A 10,814-nucleotide genomic window follows, 5' to 3' on the forward strand; every position below is an offset into this window, starting at 1 on the left:
CCGCCCCCAGGGGCTTGGCAGGGGCCCGCTGCCCCCACGCAACTGGAGAGCCACGCAGCGCCGGCCTAGGAGGCAGGACGCGACCTCTGGCCCGCGGCGAACTCAAGACTTTCTTACTCTTTGGGGTCCGGCGGCCTCAGCATTTTCCCCAAAGCCTGCTAAGGGTGCGGCCACGAAATGGGAGTTTTGGGTTCCCTACCCTCGTCTGGTCAATAGGAAGGGAATCCGGGTGTAAGTCCTTGCACTGCATCAGCAGGGTCAGGAATCCGCGTGGCCTTGGACTTTGGCCTTGGGAAACCGAAGAGTGAGCCTTCCCGCGGGAGCTGGAGTGAGTGTGCGTCTCTGCGCACCCGCGTGTGTGCGCGGAACGAGCTGACGCCCGCGCGTCACTCGGCTGGGCGGCTGGGGCCGCCGAGTCCCGGCACCGACGGCTACGCTCCAAAGGGCCCTCCTCTCCTCTGGCCGCCGGGGCCCAAGGCTTGCGAATCAACTCAGGGCCGGCGGCCCCGAAGACAGCACTTTCTCCCGGGAAGTGTCTCCGGCCGGCGTTTGGAGCTGTCTAAAGCTTTAACGAGGGCAATGCGAACCGAAGGCACAGCAGTGTACCTTCCTCGGCCGTGGCCGTGGCAGCGGCACCTGCAGCACGTCCTGACGGCCGCTAAGTCCCTAGAGAACCCTGTTGGGCCTCTGAGAGCCAGCTGGGCAGAAGGTCACTCGACTTCATAGACTTTAAGAACAACTTCCAGGTTGCATGAGAAGCCCGTAAGATAGGCATTTAAGACTCTAGATTTAAGCATCCAAAACATCAGAATTGCTCGTGGGATCCCTTCCTGAGGGCCAGCTCCCTGGTCAGAGAAAGTTGGCCAAGTGGCCATCACTCCCTTCCACCTCCTGTGAGTTTCTGTACACCTGAGGTCTTTCTGTGGCCCCTTCGCTGCCCCATCCCCTTCCTTTTCTTTAGATCAGCCCTCGCCTAACTCAAGTCCGCCCCCCATGGGCAGGTGCGACCGTTTTGGTTCCCCAGTTGAGAAGTGGACATGTTTTATTTTCCCATCTGGGGCTTCAGACCCTTCCCCACCAAATTTCGATAGGCACATTTAATGCTTCTTTTAGTAAACATTGATCTATAGCAGTAAACCCTATTTTTGCTTTGGGAATCTGGAAGATTTGTAAATGGTCCTTCTGTAAACAATTACTATTCTCATTATTAGTTCTCCCTTGAGTTTGTACAGGGCTTTCCTGGAATGCAAAATGTTATATTATCCAAAATCTGAGTTGAAACCAATCACAGCCCTGAGACTCAAGCAAGGTGGGTGTCACACTCAGGTTTTATAGTTGGAAACGGGCTCCCGGAGAGGAGGCGACCAGGCCAAGGTCACCCAACCGATGCTGACACCCAGAAGTCATTTTCTCCGCAGCTGCGGAAAAAGCTCTATGTGCGTGATGTCTATACAGATTCGGTGGGCACTGCCCACCCTCGCCGGCCACGTGGCCGAGGGTGTGGCGGAGAGGCCCCTGCGCGTGTGCGGGCGTGTTGGGGGAGCTTTCCAGTACGAGGCCGACGCGTGCAAACTTGGCCAAAGTTCTGACGCGTGGAAGCCACCTTTAGACTGAGACAAGCAGAAAAGTTCATCTCCCGGGAAAAAGAAGCGCGTGGCAGACGGTCGCCGAAAACTTCTGGCTGGGGAAGGGTGCTCTTGGCTGATAGCAATTCGGGGACTAGACCCAGATGGCAAGGGGTCCGGGCTGGCAGGGGAAGAGTCCGGGACAGCCTCGCCTGCACCCTGCGCCGCCCCTACCCGAGCCTCACTCTCTCTTCTTGTCCCCGATTCTCCCGGTGTCTCCCCTCCGAGGGGATGCGCAGGTGCACTGGTGTGTATGTGCACGCGTTTTGACCAGAAAGAGGAGTTTCTCGGGCGTCAGCACCGCAGCCCATCCTCTGAGTTTCGGGGGTGCTGGGCTTGAACAGCCAGTTGCACAAATTAAATCTTTCGAGCAAGCTCATGGATATGGGGCCGGGAGCGCCGACACAGCCCTTCACTCGCCCTCTGGCGAGGGGTGTCGCCTGCGCTTACCTGCGCTCTGGACTCCATTCAAAGTCAGGCAAACAGCGCCCTCTATGGGACGTCCTCAACCAAACCGCTGGCTCCGCGGCGGGAGACATCACAGCCCCGGCGCAAAACATTTAAAAGCCGTCCCGATCTTACTCTTCTGGCCACGGTTAGAGAACCTTTTTGTCTGGATTCCAGAAGAAACAGTGAAATCGCCTGGAGATCTCTGCTGATCTTTACCTGGCCACCATAGGAACTGATCTCGCCTGCCTCTCACCCTCTTCCCCTCCTATCCTGCCCCTCTTTTAGGGCCCACTTGGTTTCCACTTGCAACTGATCCCCGAGGTGCCCATCCTGTCTGCAGGCTAGATGTGAGCTCCTGGAAAGCACAGGGCTGTGGCGCTGTCTTATGCGTCTTCCCAGGACTCCTCGCACAGTGGGCCAACCAGTGGTGCTCAGCAACCGCGTGTGTTAATGCCTGAGTGAATGAATGAGTTCACAGTTCTCATTGCAGAGGATTTGCCTGGTCGATTAGGGGCCTTCAGATAGCCTGTTTATGCCCAAAAGCAGCTTTTAAAAAGTTTAATAAGAAGCTGAGGTCTTTTGATGATGCATTATACAAAACCTAAAGAAGCCCCAGCGAGGGGACCTCTGGAGGACCCCTTCACAGGCTGATCCAAGCAGGATGGGCTGTGCAGAGCTCAGGGGCACACGGAGCAAAGAGGCAGGGGGCCTGGAGAACACCAGTGATTAACACCCAATTTTTACACAAGAGAATGAGGCCTGGCAGAAGTGGGCTGAGAATGGGCCTCACGCCTCCCCACCCACCACCACACACACACACACACACACACACACACACACGCATATGCGCACATACAAGTCAGTAAGTAGTGAGTGCCCCAGGGGAGGAGGCATTTCCGTATTCTCCAAAACTTTTTCTGCCTCCCTCCGTAGGGCCTTCCTTGGAACAGCTTCCTGGGATAGCCCACCTGCTTATCCACAGGGTGGGAGAGACTGTTTAGGCTTTTAGCCAAGGCTGCGGAGCTCTCAGACAGGGAGGCCCCCCTAATTAACATAGCCAGTGTTTGCACTGCTTCTGGGGGGTCACATTCTACTGCCTGACTCTCTTGAGCTGCAGGTCCTTCATTTGTAGGCAGAATGGGCGAAAGCCTGGAGCTGCGGCACAGGAGAAGCTCTGCCCCAGGCTACATGTGCTCTGGCTTTCTTTCCTGGAAAGTTCTCTCTCATCTCTTCCAATGCTGCCTCCTCCAGAGTCTCCTCCCTTTGGCTAATGACTGTGACTGAGAAAATGCACAGCCCTCGGAGATGGGTCATAGCCATGCTGTCCTTGATCACATATGCATCCGGAGTCACATACAATGTCCTTAGACTGGTGAATGTCTAGCCCTTTCCTGAGGGTAAGGGCGATAATTATAGAGGTAACATTAGCTAAGAGTCACCAAGTCTTCATTATATTCCAGGCACTATAACCTGGTGAGGTTGGTATCGTTAGTACACGTGAGGAAACTGAAGCACAGAGAGTGTGACGAAGAGGAGGTGGAGAGAGTCCTAAAAGACCTTTAGCCTCAGAGGGTTGTTATAAGGACCATGCAGACGCGATGTAAGTGTTGGCTCTTGTTGCTGTTATTTCTCATTTACTCTTCAGGATGAGCCCAGAATGGGCCAGAAATCCACGCTTGTAGGTTTTCCCTGAGAAAGCTAGCACAGTCTCACCAGGGAGGGATGCCCCAGGAATTGCTCCCTTGTCTCAAGGAGCACTTCCTCCACTATCAAGGAGCAAGCCAGCTCTCCCACACCCCCTTTCTCTTCCTGGTTCTCATCTCCTTACTAAAGTCTTTCTCCCCAAACCAAGAATCTTTCACGTGTAGTTATGTGCAGATTGCTCTCTATCTTCTGAGTTCTCATTAGGGGAAAATAAGTTGAGGTTTTTGCGTTTTGCTCCATCAAATCTTACTGTTTAGAAGGGTCTGTATAGTTTGTGGGCTCTGGCTGATAATTTGCTGTGAGCTTTGACAAGACACTGAACTTCTCTGTGTCCCAGCCTCATCATCTGAAGAATAGAGTGCGTCCAAATGACCCCATTATGAAAGCGAGGCAGGGTGCCCTTCCTGTCTGGGAAGAAGATTCTCATTGTGGAAAAGGCTGGTCCAGACAAGGTCCCTGACTCCATCCTTGGGCCCCACCCTCCCTGCTCTGGCCCTCGGAGAACTGCTGTGCTCTCCACACCACGACTCAGGGAGGCTGCTACCCCTGAAGTTGTGCGAGGACCCCCCCCATTGTGGACACCGACACTCTTCTTCAGTTTCTCTTACATTGCTGAGACAAGCTGGGGTTTCCAAAATAAATCTTGTTAAATATCAAGAATATTGCTAGAATGTATTTAACAAATATGCCAGATTCTGTTCTAAGGCAGTGGGATGCCTCAGTGAACAAAGTAAAGATCCCTGCCCTCCCGGAGCTTACATTCTAGTAGAGGAGCAGGTCAATTATAAAGTGTGTTGAGGGTAAGTGTTATGGGAAAAACTTAAAAGGGAGCAGGAACACTGGGTGGGTAAGGGTGCTGTAGCATTAAATCAGGTGAGGCTGCATTAAGACGGCAAGGTTCAAGCAAACACTCCTGGGAGGTGGGTGTTAGGATGAGCGTTCCAGGCAGAAGGAAGTGCTTGAGCAAAGGGCTCAAGGCAGGAGAGTGCCTGGGGTGTTCAAGGAACTGCAAGGAGGTGTGACCAAGGGGAACACAGTAGGCGAGGTGGGGGAAGTCAGAGTTGCCCAGCACATGGGACTCTGGAGGCCCTGGTAGGAATTTTGTCTTTACTCTGAGTGCAGTGGAAGACCACTATAAAGTTGTGGAATTTTTTAAATCAGCTTTTTTGGGGATGATGCACTGTGCAAAAGAATGTTCACATTCTGAGAGAGTGGTTAGATAAACTTTGACAAACATATATACCTGCGTGAGTACCACCCCATAAGATATATAACATTTCCATCCCCAGAAAGTCCGCTCATGGCCTTTTGCAGTCAGTTCCCCCAAGCCCCACCCCAAGAGACCACTGATTTGATTTCACCGTTAGACGTTAGCGTTTCTGGTTCTAGACATTCATATAAGTAACACCATCTTGTATGTACTCTTTCTGAGTCTGGCTTCTTTGACTCAGTATGTCTGTGCCTTTCATCTAGTATTTCTATGTCATAGTATTCCTGTGACAGGGTTGTAGCAGAAGAGTGGCACAATCTGGCTTAGATTTAAAAATTAATTTGAGTCATCAAGTTCCAAAGGGATTCTTATCCTAAAAAACCCACATCCCAGGAATGGATAAAGAAAATGTGGTATGTCTGTACAATGGAATATTATTCAACAATGAAAAGAAATGCAAGCCCCATGGAGCTGGTCCAGTGACACATCTGGGGCTCCCTTAATTCTTCCCTCTCAGTTCCTGTTTCTGCTGGTGGCTGGGCAGGGAGCGAGGGACACAAGGACCATTGGCTCAGCCTCCTTTGTGTGAGAAACTCTCTCCCAACACCACAAGGGGCAGCTTTGCCCTATCAGCCCTCAGTGGGGTCATGCCACCTGCCTCCAAGCTGAGCCCCTTGACAGCAAACCCATCCCCATGGCCCACGTGGGGCTGTTATCCTGGATGCCCCTCTTCCAGCTCTGATGTGCTTTGATTCCGTGCTCCTCATTTCAGTGTCTGAGGAATGACCCATTCTCGCTGAATCATTCGTTCTCTTCTGCCATGTGAGGGTGGCACCGTCAGGACAATCGATGGTCACATAGTATAAAGTCATGCCTGGGCCAGCATCAGGCCTGGCTCTGGAAGTACAAGACTAAACCAGTCACAGCCCTGTCCTTTCTGTGCTCGAGGACTAGCGAGGGAGACAGAAGGGAGCAAAGAATGGCAATGCACTGTGAGAGGCAGAGTGCCTCCAGCACAGGGATTTGGATCACAGAGAAGGAAGCCGCTAATTCAGTCTGGTGGTGTGGTGTGGTCCATGGAGGCTTCCTGGAGGAGGTGATCAGCTAAAGCCTTGATAAGTATGTTGTTAGAGAAGAGCAAAGAGGCAGAAGAAACAGTCAAGGCCTGGCATAGAGGTTGGGAAAGGGCTTTGCATGGTGGGGAGGGTGCACAGAAGGCTGGGAGGGGAAGCCGGAGCCTGGGCAAAGAGGCTGTTCCCTCACGTGGGCCCTTGACTCCCTGCGTCCAAATCAACAGGACTCTGCCAAACCCACCAAATCACTTCACGGTGGTGGTGCAGGTTGCGTGGGAGGGGATCGTGGACTCAGGAATCTGCAATTTCTGCCAACTGCAATAAGCAGACTTCTGGCTTGATCCCTGTATTAATTCCTAAGATCACTGTAACAAGGGACACAGACTGCGGGGGTTAAAACCACAGAAATTTACTCTTTCACAGTTCTGAAGGGCAGAAGTCCAAAATGAAGGAGTCAGCAGGGCCACGCTCCCTCCGAGGCTCTAGGGAACAATGCCCCTCTCCCAGCTTCTGGTGGCATCTGGCAATCCTTGGCATTCCTGGCCTGTAGCTTCATCTCGCCAATTTCTGCCTCTGTCTTCACACGGCCTTCTTCCCTACATGTGTGTCCCTGTGTCTTCACATGACCTTTTTATGAGGATACCAGCCACTGGATTTAGGGCCCACTTTAATCCAATAAGATCTAATCTTAACTTGATTCACATCTTACATCTTAATTTACATCTTCAAAGAGCTTATTTCCAAATAAGGTCACAGGTATTGGGAGTTAAGACTTCCACATATCTTTCTGGGGGACCCAGTTCAGCTCACGAGCCCCCAGCGATCCTTGCTTCCTGGTATTCACAGCTGCCTTGAATGTGAGCTGGACCTAGTAACTTGCTTCGGGCCAGTAGAATACTGCAAGGATGATGGATGTCACTTCCCTGACTGGCTTAAAAAGTTAGCAACATCTGTCTTGCTTGCTGACTCTTGCTATTCCTTCTCAGCTTGCATGCTTTGATGAACCAAGCGGGGCCTCTTGAAGACCTAGACAATGGGGAGCCATGGAGGCATTTTCAACAGGAAGCAAGAGGATCTGATCAGATTTAAGTTCTAGAAAGGACACTTGAATAAGTCGAAGGATTTGTCTGAGGAGGGAGGGACGGAAAGCTGGCAAGTTCAAGATCAAGGTGCTGGCAGATTTGGCATCTGATGAGGACCCTCTGCCTGGTTTGCAGGTGGCTGCCTTCTTGCTGTGTCCTCACATGGCAGAGAGAGGACTCACAACTCACCTTGCATGGGCACTAGCCCCATCATGAGGGCCCCATTCTCATGACCTAATCGCCTCCCCCAAGACTCATCTCGAAATACGATCACACTGGGGGTTAGGGCTTCAGTATATGAATTTGGCGGGGTGGGGACACAACTCAGTCCATAGCAATCAGGAAGCCAGGTTCCAGGTGGGTTCAGAGCTGAGGGCCCTACAGGAGACCCTGGTGCCCCCAGAACTGCCCGGCCTTCCCAACCAGGCCTCAAATATGTTCAACACTGAGAAAAGCACTTTCCCACCCAAACTCCCACATCTTGCTCATGACTCTGGGATTAGGGAGATTTATTATTCCCTTTCAGAAAATAAAACAAAAATGCTAAGTCTCAGGGAAATTAATCGACTTGCCTTCCTCTTCCTCATCCAATTTGCCAAAGCTTTATCCTCCCTGACAACTTGGCTCAAACTCATTTATCAGAAGTTAGCGCCAGGCCCTCAGCTGCTGAGAGTCGCTCCAGACTGAGCCAAAGGCTTCACGCAGGCCTCAGAGTTCTTCTGCGATGTCATGAAAGAAAATTCTCTCCTCCTGTTGTAGGTTACCGTGGGCCTGACAGGAATAGGAATTCGGTTGGGAAGTGGGGAGCAGTATAGACTGAGTGGTTTAGAATCACGCAGAACTCAGCCACTTAGAGGCTATGTGAAGTTTGGCAAGCTGTTTGCCTCTCTCAGGTTTCCATCTCCTCGTCTGAATGACAGCAATGACGCTGCCCTTTCTGAGGGGTTGCAAGGCCGAGATGAGGTCACGTGTGTGGCACACTCAGCACAGTGTCTGGCTAGTACATGCCCAGTAAATGGTAACTGCTCAAAGGTTGGGGGTGGACAGGGGACAGAAGGGAGGTGACAGTGTGTCTTAGTCCATTTGGGCTGCTATAACAAAAATCCCACGGACCGGGGGGGCTTAAACAGCAAACATTCATATCTCACGGTTCTGGAGGCTGGAAGTTCTAGATCAGGGCGCCAGCATGGTTGGATTCTAGTGAGACCCTCTGCCTGGTTGCAAACTTCTCACGGTGTCCTCAGACGGTGGAAAGAAGGAAAGAGAGCTCTCTGGGGTCCCTTTTATAAGGGCAGTAATCCCACCCATGACCGCCCTGCTCTTACGACCTAGTCACCTCCCAAAGGCCCCACCTCCAGATACTATCACAGTAGGGGGTTAGGGCTTTGACATATGAATTTGGGGGGACACAAACATTCACTCCGTAACAAAAGGGAAGCACTGGAAGCCTGGATTGGGTCAGTCCTGGTTGCAACTGACCTCCTGCATGGCTTGGCCTAGTCATTTCGTCTCCCTAGAGCTCAACTCTCCTTGTTTCCTCATCCATAAGGTAAAGGGTCACCCTGGATAGATCCAGCTCGAAAGTGCCCTGATTGTGTTGACTCTGTCCTCTTCTTGTCTCCTGAGAAATGCTTGTAGGTTAGACAGAGTTGAAGGAGGAGAGCATGACCACTGTGAGTTCCTGACTGACCTTCCACAAGGCTGATTCTCTCAGGGACGCGGCCGGAAGGAAGTCATCCCAGGACATGAGTCTGCCCCAATCTTCTCTCTAACTAGGAGGTCCAAAAGCAGCGACAGCCCTGCAGACTTCCCTCTGACAGATGTGCGCATTTCCTAGAACTCGGAAAGGGCTGTAAGGATCGCTGAGATGGACTGACTACCCTGAAGCATGCAGGATCCCGAGATCTGTATGGTTTGCATGCTGACACTCCCTGGTGTGTCTGTTGTTTTTCGGGAACGTGGGGTGACTAGAGTGCTGAGACAGTGAATTCAATTTGGCAGGCATGCATTGAGCACATACCCCTTCAAAGGGCACAAGTTTGATGGAGGTGTGGTTTCTGCCTTCTGGGATCTTACCATCTAGGGCAGGAGGCAGATAGGGGCCACAAATAGCTATAAAGTCAAGTGGGAACAGGATAAGCACTGGCACAGAGATAGAGAGAAAGCACAGGTGAGACCTGAGAAGGTGGAGATGAATTCTGAAAAGAGTGCATTGGAAGGCAGCTCTCCTGGAAAGTCTCACGGTGAAGGGAGAAGGGAAAGATGGCATTTAAACCAGGTCTTCAAGACGGAGACGATTTCAACAAGCGTGGATGGGAGGGGGAGGAAGAGCATTCCAGGTAGAGAAAACAGCATGTGTGGAGGCCCAGAGACTTGCAGATGCAGCATGGGATTGACCCGTCTGCTGTGCATGGAGCATGGTGTGTGTGTGAGGAGGGGGCAGTGGGAGTGAGAGTAGGCTGTAAAGACGGATTGGGTACAAGTCATGAGAATCCTAATGCCAGACTAGGGAGCTTGGATATTCTCATGGTAAAGGGGAGCCTGAGAAGGTGTTGGAACAAGAGCATTGCAGGATCAGAGCTGTAGTTCATGGAGATAAATCTGCCATCTGAGTGAGGCTGGAGGGGAGCAGGGAGAGTCTGGTGTCTATGAGACCAGGCAGGAGGTGATGGCTACAGTTCAGGGGAGAGATTACAAAGATCTGAACCAGGAAAATGCCCTGGGGATGGAAGAAAGGGACAGGACTTGAGATTCACGGAGAATACAGAGCCACAGGACCTAGTAACTAATTAGACACAGGACTCAGGGAGAGGGAAGAGATTGCAACATTGAGGAGGATGCTCATAAATTTCGGAATTTCCACAATTCTAAGACAGTGCCAGTCTTAAAGTGAACCATCAATTTAAAAATTGCTTTTTAGGTAGACAAAGAAGCAAGAAATCACCGCAATAAATGTACACACTAATTGTTGTTCATATTTCCAATTTCAAAAGTGTTAAATATAAATGCATGGACACCTTAGAATTGAGGAAATAATACATAATTTGGGGAATATAAGAGGAAAATCTGGTTTAAGGATATGACAGATTACATTGCTATTCAAATAGTCAGCCCATCCATGGAGGGTTGTACTTCCCGCTCAGCCCTGGGCTTGCTTTGGCCTTGTGATGATGAGTGTACATGGCCATCTCTTGGCTTCAGGCTTAGCTCTCTGATTTGCTTAGGCCAGTGGGATGGTGGCAGGCATGTTGCAAGCAGAGGCTTGAAATGTACTTGTACAATGGTCCTTGTCCTTTTATGCCCAGAGATGAAGAGACTTTCCCTGGGGAGCTGCTGTCCTTTTAGGTTGGGCCCCAGAAGAAACAGCCCTGGGCCCAAACCCTGGTGAGGAGCCCAGTCCAGCTGGATACTCAGCTTGAAGCCAGAGTCACTCAACGAAACTGAGCCTAGATCAGCAACTCGCAGTAGTGACAATAAATGGCGGTTATTTTAAGCCACTGAGTTTGGGCTGGTTTGTCATGTGGCAAGCGCTGGCTGATACAGGCAGTCCTCACAATGAATCTGGGTTTAGATTTGTTGAGTAGAGAACGATCAGAATAAGAGAAAACAATAAGGTAGAGTGAACAGTGGTTTACCCAGAATATTCTAGGCCTGACGTATTCCAGTTAAC

This window comes from Equus asinus, chromosome 2, assembly GCF_041296235.1.
Source record: "Equus asinus isolate D_3611 breed Donkey chromosome 2, EquAss-T2T_v2, whole genome shotgun sequence".
Taxonomy (NCBI): domain Eukaryota; kingdom Metazoa; phylum Chordata; class Mammalia; order Perissodactyla; family Equidae; genus Equus; species Equus asinus.